Genomic DNA, 11588 nt, shown 5'->3' with positions numbered 1-11588 from the left:
TCAGGATTACATTTGAGAGTAAATATTTCAAGAATGTTTCTTTGTTTATTTAGTATAATTTTATTTCTCTTCAAAGGGCAAAGGGGATGATGGCTTTGAAGGTTTCAGCCACTGTCCCGTTTACTTTTTTAGTAGCTAGGTAGGCCGTTTTCTTGATTTTCTTCTCACCTTGCTTTTTCTGTACCCCTGCTTACCAATTTTCTTTTCTATTAAGGTTTTGGTTTTTTGCTGTTATAGTTATGATATGTTAAAGGGGAAGCTGTGTTGAAACTTGTCCTTTAATGGTGATGCACCTGTTAGAGCGTTAGTTGCATCACTAGAACTCTGAGGTCACCTGGCATCCCGGGAGTCAGTTTGTAGAGCTGGCTGGTGGTTGACAGTGTCCCTTGGTGGGTGCATTAAACGTGATGTTACCAAAAAACACTGGTGTGCACTTCATTTTATTAAAAAAAATATGTTGTCACATTTACTGAGTATTTAATGACAAAAGTAAAATGTCAGACTTTGTCTTCTGACAAATTGTTGTTTCGTTTTTTAACATGAAGACTGGTATTTACTTTTCTTTCTCTGATTATAACACAAGATCATTTTATCAAGCAAATAATGTGGCAGTCTTGCTGCTGTAAAAGAAAAGGCTGAAGGTAATCTTTTGTCTTCCAACAAACCAGAATTTAAATGCCTATAAATGAACTGTACAAATATTTCAAAATATATCAGCACCAAGGAAAGCAAAAATGAAGTGCTTTTTGGTAATTCTAATGTCTGCAGGAAACAATGATTTTAATATGATCAAAGCAATTCATGAAACATTTACTGGGTGATGCTCAAAGGACAACGATCCCCTGAAATCTCGATTCCATACATTATTGTTTGTGGCTATATAGTTTTATCAGTAACACTAAGTGCAACATTAGTGGCCATTCCAATGGAAAGTGTGCTGTCGGTAAATGACAATGAACTACTATATCACAATTTAGTGTTATATATTTGTGAGAATGTAATCCAAAGTTCACCATTAGCTATACACTGCACCCTTACCACTCACTCCCTTGACAAATGGGAATGGCTCATTTGCTATACTTGTCCTTTGTGCAAAACCTGCACTTTTCACAGTCCCTGTGAGTTCAGTGATGTAATATTGATGACAGTACCTCCACTCTGAAAATTGTTCCAGCACCACTGTCGCCATGTGGCTGACAGAGTCAAACTGGCAGGAATTTAGCAAGTATTGACAACCTCTCTATTCCAAACTGTACACCTCAATATGCTCTTAAGTGTATCTTTAACCTTAGGAACAAAGTTTATTTACTTAAATGCACCATTGTCTTTAGCATCTTAAACAAACATTTACAATGCAAGTAGTCTCACCTTTGAGACCTTATATGTAGTTAGCTATGCAGCACATTAGCCTGGGTGCTGAAACATCTACTGTTCTTTAACATGGAGTGAATGTTAGCACCAAAATGCGTGACACGCCAGGTATGGAACACATGGAAGAAATGTTGCCTTTCAGCAGGAAATGGTATAGTCCAGAGCTCCGTTTTCAATATAAAATCAGGGTCTTCGGTGAAAATACAAGATTTGAAAAAAATATTATTGTCTACAGATGCTCATGGAAGACAATTTCTATGAACTGGAATCTAGAGAATGCTAAAGGGGTTATGGTATTTTACAGACCTCTGCTGGTCGTTTTCTATTAAGAATGTTAAACAAAGGCAGTTGCCAGAAAAATAAAAAAAATAAAGGGCCCGATGTAGGTGGCCCATTACCGGTCGGTAAACCCGAAATTGTGTAAATTTCAGGTTTACCGACCAGTATTAAGCCATTTGCTATGTAGGGGAGATTCGGTAAATACCAAATCGGTATTTACCGATTCTGTATTTACCGAATCATCATTTACCGATTTGGTATTTACTGAATCGGTAAATGACATGTAGGAAGCACTTTGAAGAGTGCTTCTGTGCTTTAGGGATTCGTTATTTACCACCAACTATTAGTTGGTGGTAAATAACAAATACCTCTGTAAATGCAAAACTGTGCATTTACACCAGTGCCATGTGGCAGACATACATGCCCTTAGAGCATGTATGTGTGCCACATGTGCACACAAGCACTATTCAGGGGTGCAACAGGGTGTCAATGTGACACCCTGCCACCCTTGACTCTTTCCCTATTTTACAGAATCGGTATTTACCGATTCGGTAATTGACATTAGGAATGAATGGCAATTACCGAATCGGTAAATACCATTTCGGTAAGTACCGAATCTTAACGATTCGGTCATTTTTACCGAATTATTTGCTACATAGCATTTACCGATTCTAAAATACCGAATCGGTAAAATTCGGTATTTTAGAATCGGTAAATAGTATTTACCTACATCTGGCCCAAAGTCCCTAAGTACAAAGCATGTCTGGTATTTTACTGACCTCTACTGGTTGTTTTCTATCAAGACAGTTGAATAGAGGCAATTGAACAAGCAGAAAGCAATTCTGGCATTTTACTGACCTCTACTGGTTGTTTTCTATCAAGACAGTTAAATAGAGGCAGTTGAATAGAAAATAAAAGTCCCTAAGTGGGAGCAGACAAGTCCTAGGGCTGATCTCCAGAACCCACAAAGTACAAACACCTATAAGTATATACTGAAGTATATACAAGAAGTCTTGAATGCTCGACCTAAAACAGATGCTGCCCATCTCTGGCCCATGCTTCATAAGTAGTGACACTACATGTCAGACACAATGGGCAAGCATGCATGTACTGACATTTTAATTGACCTGGCACAGCTTTTTAATACAATCATTAACAACACAATTATTGTTCAGCATCTAGGTCAGGGGGAGTTCGAAGAATATCCTCAAAATGGTTGGGTTCCTTCTTACGAGTGCACACTCAACAAGTCAGGTGGTGTATCTGTCATAGAACCTTTGTGAAATTCTAAGGGGTGGAGGACAGAAAAACCAAGCTTAAGAGCTTCCACACATGGTCTCACCACTAGCTCTATTGCTCAGTGCTACTGCATTTGCAAAACAGTGCTCGAATCAGAGCCCTATCTTGGACCCACCCTTTCCCTTTGCCTTTTTTTCTCTGCCACTAGTGTGTCGATAACCAATTTTTTATTTTTCAAACTATAGAAGGACTGTGCGTTCTTTAAAAAGAAGGGGCTTGTAGTAAGCAAACACCATGCAGTGGAGCAGGCAGCAATATAATCACTGTTCTTGAGGCAATGGCGTCATCATGGAAATGGAATCCTAAACAAAATGACATTGGTGCACCATAGGTATACGGAGCTTTTCAATGAAAGATGTCCAGCCGCACAACTGTGACTTTGTGATGCACGATGCCTGTCTTTGGAAGGATGATAAGTTCAAGAAAGCACCAGCTGAGAGGGTGGTTACCTCTCAAGCATGGCACAGAGAGAGAGCACAAACAATCTAACTTCACACACTTCTAGCAGTGAAGCATGGGAAATGAGAGAGGATATGTTGACATGGAGGGAAGAGGTAACTAATGTACTTTTATGTACTTTGCTGAAAACCCAGGAGTTTGAAGTCTTGAAATTCTGTAAGGACTAGGTATATCCTTCTCCAAAAAAGAAGCAACCTCAGCAGATTCAGCACAGCGTGACTGACCAATCATCAAATCTGACCTTTGAAGTTATTTATTTCATTATTCCTTTGTTGTTGTGCTCAGCGGTGCTGAATACCAAGTGCATTTTCTCAATGAATGCAGAGTCAAGGATTCCTTACAGATGCCAAAGTGACATGGAGGAGTTGGAAACTCAGAGGATGCAAATGGGGTAACTCTATAAGAAGATGTTGGTAAGTTCACCCAGTGACATTCCAGCCAATTCCCTTATGCAAAGAAATGTTATTTTGTGAGATGTGCAAAATTTGCATAATTTATATTTACATAATTACTTGAACTTTAGGCAGAATTATGTGCAATTACGCAATATGTAAATCCTTTTTTGGGGGGAAAGTAGGATCTGCTTCTTATTGTTACCCCCACTCTTTGCTTCATGTTATATTGTTTTTGACTAGTCTGACTGGGATGCTGCTAATCAAGACCCAGTCTATCTGCTTTCTCCCTAAACTGTTCTGTTATGTACTTAGGTACACTCCAGATTGGATACTGAGGAACCCTTGCTGGTCCCTAGTATATGGTCCCATGTACCCAGGGCATAGGTACCCCTGAGGCCTCCCATGGGCTGAAGGATGTTTTATGCCACCCATGAGATGCCATGCAAAATTGAACTACAGGCCTGCCAATGCAGCCTGTGTGCGTTGGTGCATGCACCACTTACTTAAGATATAGGTTTAATATAGCTAAGGGTCACTGCACTTAAAACCTATAAGTCACCTCTAAAGCAGGCCTTAACAATCCTGAAGGCAGGGTGCTTGTGTTGTATAGCGTTTTAGGACCCTAATGTAATTTTCCCGATTCATGCCCTTACATAGGTATAAAATACTGTATCCTAATATAGGCATAGAAATCAGAACCATATTGAGTCATAGATCAGGTAATCCTAATACGGCTTGGCTACTTCCACTAGTTCCGAAAATCTACAACAATTTCTTGGAAAAACCCGCCTTCAGCAGTCAGGGACTTCCCCCTGCATGAATATTATTTATCCAAGAACTCATGGAGTTTTCAGAGAATTAAGTCTCTGATGACGTTATTATGTCCAATCTTACGTCAAACTTGGCACCTTCAAGGTATAAATATGCCCACACTTGTCCAAACAAACACACAGTGGTTTGGAGCAGTTTGACTATCTACTTGCCCGACGCGCCCTGCTGCAGCAAGTGCCGAAGGAAGCCGACCCTTCAGCTGACGCACTAAGAGAAGCTGTACTTTCTCCTGCCGAGAAATCCAGCTCCAGTGTTTCCAGGCTACCCTTGTGGGTTGCTGGGAAATCGAGTCCTGAGAGAGAGATACCAGACCTCCTACATTCTAAAAACTAAGGTACGGAGCTTAGTAGCCCCTAAGAGAATTCTTGGATTAGATTCTTTGCAAAGAATACTAAAACTAGGCTACACCTTAATTACTTCTTCCCTTGTACTAGACCTAGGTTAGGTACACCGGGGTAGGCGTATTTTAGAAGCACCAGTTGAGTACTTTTAGTCATTATTTATCACTGTATGTATTTTATGCTATTTAGGTATGTTATGGCTTAGAAACCATATCATGCTTTTACAGTATTATTTTATAATACTCTTCGTATTGTACGTCTTGTACTTTATAGCAAGTATTGCGATTGCAGCAGTTAGTTTCTTATGCTTGAGAAAGAAGACTGTTCAATAAATACCTTTTTATTGAAAACGCCCGTCTCTCTATTTCTCTGCACCTCTGGTGAAACGAAGCATGCACGATTGACTGAGTGAAATAATTATCTATTGTTTCCGCGACTCTAGAGATATATTTCTTATTCTTGGGGAACAAAGTTGTCGTGTTTTAAGCGGTTGTCAGAAACTAATCCCTTCTTGTTCATTCGAGAAAGATTCTAGTGACCTCTGAGCTAGCTGGCACACACACAATTAAGTTTAGTATATTCGGTAGAGACCTAGTCGACTTCAGTCCTACGTCTAAACTACAAGATACACTATTCCAATGCGCAGAGCCTATTGGGTGTATAGGAACTACACTACATGGCGCCCAACGGAAAGGCGATAATTTAACACTAGATACTAGAGTAACTCAGTCGTGCTTTTCACACAGACCCCTTTTTCCCGTAAAATTCTCCAATAGACGTCTGGAGTGGGTTAAAGGATAAAATATCCGCTTTACACTGAGTAGGACGAAAAAATCCTATGTATTAGTTTTTAGTTTGTTCAACGTTGAAGGATACAGTGTTCCAAAAATATTGTGCACCTAATCTTTGTTTCCTTGAAACTTGTCTGGAAACACTTTTCGGTCAACAAAATGACGGAGAGTGAAGACGAAAGGGAGAGAGTGGCAGCAGCAGCTCAGGCAGTTTTAGATGACACAAATCTCAAACAAAATGACCCGGATGCTATACTCATCCCGGCAAATATAAGGAAAACCATTACTATAAAACTTATAGAAAATGGAGTATCACCAAGAGGTGGTAAAGTAATATTTGTTGTAGAGGCACATGAATATCGGCAGACAGTGGTATTCTATTCATGGATTCTGTTTCCTGCAGCAAATGCAGTAACACACGAGTTCCACTATTACAAATTAGAGGAACTTCCAGCGGAATACGTTCCGTTCGAGGACGTTGAAATTCCACTAACTTACCAAGAGCATCAGCTCTGGTTTAATGGCGCCCTACAACATCAAAATCACATTACCATGCTCGGTCCACTAGGTAGACCAGGAGCCACATGGCTGGTATTAGCCAGCTATACACCACATCCTGACATTGAAATGACAGCTCCTGAACTGTTGGCTCAGCTAAAACAGCTGATTAAAATACACAGGCAGCTGGTTCAATATGTCATGAGGATTTTAACAGTCCAACCAGCTGTAAGAATTCCACAGAACATCTCTCATCAAGGGAACACAAACAAAATTACACCACAGACTATACAGTCAGTCATTGGTAAATTATCCGCAAAACGGGAACAAATTCCATTCTGGTTAGCTCAAAAAATTACAATAACAAGGGGAGCTTAGAGGGAAAGACGGGTACCTAAGGGAAAGCCCTCCACTCAATGAAATTCAAACACAAGAAATCCCTGTACCCAGGACTTTAGTTAGTAATCATTTAACGGGCATGAGAACATCCTGTACTAGAATCTTCTATCGTCAAATTCTAGATCTACCCCCTCTATGATTGGGTATCTATTGTCTCTAATGCCCTACTGTCCATGCCTAAACACTGTTTGCAACTACTAATAGTGGGTTCCCGTGTGTATTCAACTCGACACAACCTATAATGTCAGCCCTACTGGGGCAATACATACAACCACACAGAAACAATTGAAACAGAAAAAATGTGTGGCGGAGAGGAAGGCACCTCACGGGCGAACACACTCTGGGAAATTGGTCAGATGTTTACCAATACTTTACCCCTTTCTCATCATTGGTTGCCATTCCTTTTCCAATGAACAAACGTGTCACAACACAAAAAGAATGTAGTGAGACAGATAATACAAGTAAAGGTTCAGAAAAAGGAGCTCAGAGCATAGCTCCCTCACGTAACAGACAATACAGAGTGAAGGTAAAATCAGCAGTCATACCAACTGTACCACTTTATTTCCGAATAAGGTATGCACAACTGAATTAAAAAGGCTGGTAGCTTATTGTCGCTCCTTTTTCTGCACCTTTAATGTATTATCTGTCTCACTAAATTCTTTTTGTGTTGTGACATGTTTGTTCATTGGAAAAGGAATGGCAACCAATGATGAGAAAGGGGTAAAGTATTGGTAAACATCTGACCAATTTCCCCGAGGGTGTTCGCCCGTGAGGTGCCTTCCTCTCCGCCACACATTTTTTCTGTTTCAATTGTTTGTGTGTGGTTGTATGTATTGCCCCAGTAGGGCTGACATTATAGGTTGTGTCGAGTTGAATACACACGGGAACCCCCTATTAGTAGTTGCAAACAGTGTTTAGGCATGGACAGTAGGGCATTAGAGACAATAGATACCCAATCATAGAGGGGGTAGATCTAGAATTTGACAATAGAAGATTCTAGTACAGGATGTTCTCATGCCCGTTAGATGATTACTAACTAAAGTCCTGGGTACAGGGATTTCTTGTAGCTCCAAACATTACTCAAATAGAGGCAGTATTTCCTGATAGTACACCTCATGAGAAACACAGGATTCTAAAAATCTGTTTACCAATGGGGATTGCACCACACGTAGAGGACTGCGACACATGGGGTATAGTCTTTGCTTCAATATACACAAAAACACATGGTGTCCCAACTATGGCGGTAATACTAGATGTTCTAAGACAGATTCAAAATGAATACGGTCCAGAACCAGCCTTGAATCTTGGTATGAAGTTACTAAAAGATTTCAAACAGGTCTCAGCTATACTATTAGCTAACATTAAAGGTGAAGCAGCATCCATGGCCATCAGCCAGAAGCTAAAAGAAATAGATGTTACAGAGCAACCTTTTGAACTTGCCAGAAATATTGAAAAATCCTATGAAGAACTAGGTAGAGATAGTTTGGCTGGCAAATCAATAAAACCCCAACTAAATGAAAATCCTGAAAAAGTTTTTATTAAAAATAATCTCACCGTTACTAAAAAGAAGTGGGGCAATAGCAAACAGACACTTCCTAGAGAGAAGCGTTCTCAGTCCAGAGAAAGGTCTCCTCAACAGGAGCCCTCTGAAAAGAGGTACAATCTTAGAAATAGGGATAATTTGAGAAAACTTGATAGATATCAACATACTAATACACGTTCCTCTCGTACCTTTCAGACTTCTTTGCAGAAATCCGAGAGAAGAGGATGATCAGAACAGAAAGAAGAACACGTGAAGTCCAAAAATGAACAGCACGTTCCAAAAAATAAGAAAAGCCAATTTCCAAAAAAGAAGGTAGCTAGTCTAAAGATCAGACATGCCGAGGATCTTGAGGACACAACTCAAGAACGGGGAGTGGGCCCAAACAACGCTAGACAGCGCAGCAGAGGTAACTATAGCTCGCAAGATCCTGAAGAATCATCTGGAGACAGTGGACTTGAATGAAAGCATCCAAGTTGAAACTGCAGATACCAGGGTTAGTGTACCACATAAGTTATATGAAGTAACACTCCGGATGGAGGGGGACAAACCAAGAAAAATTAGAGCACTCTTTTGGGAGAAGCTCTCTAAAGGTTATGACATCCTACTAGCTGAACAGGACTGGCCACCTGAATTTGTCGGGGAGTGCCCACATAGCGAAGATATAATTATGCCAGCCTTCTCAAATCACATTCCAATTCATAAAAAATACACATATGCCAGGGAATGGGCTGTAGCCCAGGCCCTAGCACTGTACAAATATCATGTAGGATATGATGAGGATTCCCCTCACCATAAAATCCAGTTGAAAACTCAATCGACAATGCAAAGGCAATATCCTGTAAAACAGGAAGCTAATAAACAAGTCAGGGAGATTTTAAATCAACTGACAGCGGTTCAGACTGCTGTAGCAAAAGAAAGAGCCCTCGCACAGGGTAAACGCATTAAAATCGTTACACCAGCACCTGCTTTAGGGGCAGTGACAAAGGCAAGCATTCCAAATGCTAAAGCTTTACATCCAGGATAGATACAATGGGTTAATTCTCTTGCCGCAGACGTTGAATAGTTTTTTGACACGTATTTAAAAACACAAGAATTCCTACAATATGAATTAGAATGTCCTCTGCCGACTGAAATTCTGCCACTCGAACATTACGGCTGTATAATATATACAGACGGATCAACACAACCTGCAATTGGGGGTAAACAAGCTTACAGTGCTGCGTGCGTGATTGTTAAAGGTTGCTGGCGCGAAGGTAAATTTAGACCTATGGTCACTAAAACTCCCTCACTCTGGGACTGTACAGCTCAGTGAGCTAAACTACAGGCTTTCAAGATGGCGCTTGAAAATACAGATCTTGAATTCCCCACACTGATAGTGTGCGATTCGTACTACTGCGTCCAATCTTACAATGAATACTTGCACAACTGGGTTCAGAATGGCTTCAAAGACGCTAAAGCTGGCCCAATTAAGCATATACTGCTATGGGAACAAGTAGTTCTTTTGCAAAAAGAGCTACAAAAGACTCACGTGATTCATACATTGAGTCATCAGCGTGATGTCGTTCACGTTGCAGAGAATTCATTGGCTGATGAGGCCCCAAAGGCAGCTGTGCAAACGGCTTCCGTAGCTGCAATCACTCGTTCAAAAACTAAAATAGACGGTGAAACAATCCTAGCAGTGAATGCCTCAATGAAAGGCAACTATGCGGCATTACCACTAAACTATCCACTCGGTAATACATACATAATTGATGCAAACTCTGTTCCTTTTGCTCGAATCCCTGGAGTGGGGGATAGGGTAATTCCAAACAGGAACAAGAGAGGTGCTTTGGTTCACGAAGCACATATGGGAGAGGGTCTGACACATCAAGGGATCTTGCAATCTCTGATAGAATTATAAGAGATGTACTGGTGGCCAGGAATGAGCGTCAAAGTGTACAAATTCGGAATTAACTGTGACACCTGGTACAGAGATCATAACTTCGAAAACCACCAGGTACCTGACTACAGTATAGCCAGCCCAGTCCAGACACCATTGTTAGACAGCATTAGGCTATCTACACGCAGACGTCGCAATAGACGTACGCGGTCCCACAAATATTAAGACAAGATTCATTTGGATGTGGCCCCTGCGCTGGGCTTATGCCAGAACTGTTATAAAAGATTTGCGAGTCTTTATCGGCACATACACAATCGGCACGCTACATTCTGACCAGGGTCCTGCGTTTAGCTCTCGAGCTTACAAAGAGGCCATGACCAGCTTGGGCATTGCATTGCAGTTTTCGAGTCCCTTCCATCCTTCCATCCTGAGGGAAATGCGGTAGTGGAAAGAAAAAAACCTGTGACATAAAGCAATCTATAACAGCTAGGGTATTAGGTTCGGGTGACGGGTGGGTCAAACATCTAAATAGTGCCCAATGTAGTCTAAACAATCTGCCAAGAAATTCTCTGGGGGGAATCACTCCATATGAATTATTATTTGGTACTAGAATGCTTATCCAGGACCTTGATTGTCAAACTTCAGTGGTGGAACAAAAACTCTTTGATATCAAAGACCGTTTGGCTGTTTTACAGGACTTAAATGAAACAAGAAGAAGTCTGAGTAACACAACACAAAGCCCAACGACCACTGAAGACAAACCACCTGTCCCAGCAAGACCTGTCTGGATTCCAAAGATTGGGGATGTAGTCAGGGAAAAGATCGCGATGAAGAAAGAATTTGGGCCTTCTTATAGAAAACCAGTACCTGTTTTAGCAATCCTTGGAACAAGATCAGTGTTACTACCACCACTTGCTGGTAAAAGGGAGAACAGAACGGTATCCATCGACCTGGTAAAACCACATCATGTGGCCGATAATAAGTAGTAGGCCCAGTGGACTCCCAAGAAGTAGCAGACAACCAAATCTGGCTACTATTCAAGAGGTTCAAACTGAAAGACTTATCACCTTTGATAAACTTGCAGTGAGAAAAGAAGGACTTTGCAATACAGCCATGGAACTCGTCCCTCTTGATACCCAAATATCAGTTTGTCAAGAAACTCTTGTCTACAATGATGTAGCATCTGTGTATACAAACATGTCAAAGGAAGAAGCAACTCCAGTGATTTCACAGAATCCGGATGCGATACCAGCTATTGACAGAACTGCCTCTGGCTATTTTATCAACTTCGATAATTTTTCGGAGGATCCAAGTGAACCCGAAACAACGCCAGTTAATAAAACTTTCAAAGAAAAAATAACAGAACTCTTTCATCAACTTGAAAAAACATATCTGGTTTCACCATGGGTTGAATTTTGGATTGTGTTAGGTGTACTTTTTCTCCTGCTCTGGCTCATTCTTGTTTTAAGTTTGGGACAAATGATAGATGGAAAATACAGTACA

The sequence above is a fragment of the Lissotriton helveticus genome, chromosome 9 (assembly GCF_964261635.1).
Source record: "Lissotriton helveticus chromosome 9, aLisHel1.1, whole genome shotgun sequence".
Classification (NCBI taxonomy): Eukaryota; Metazoa; Chordata; class Amphibia; order Caudata; family Salamandridae; genus Lissotriton; species Lissotriton helveticus.
Note: the sequence above shows the minus strand (reverse complement) of the source record.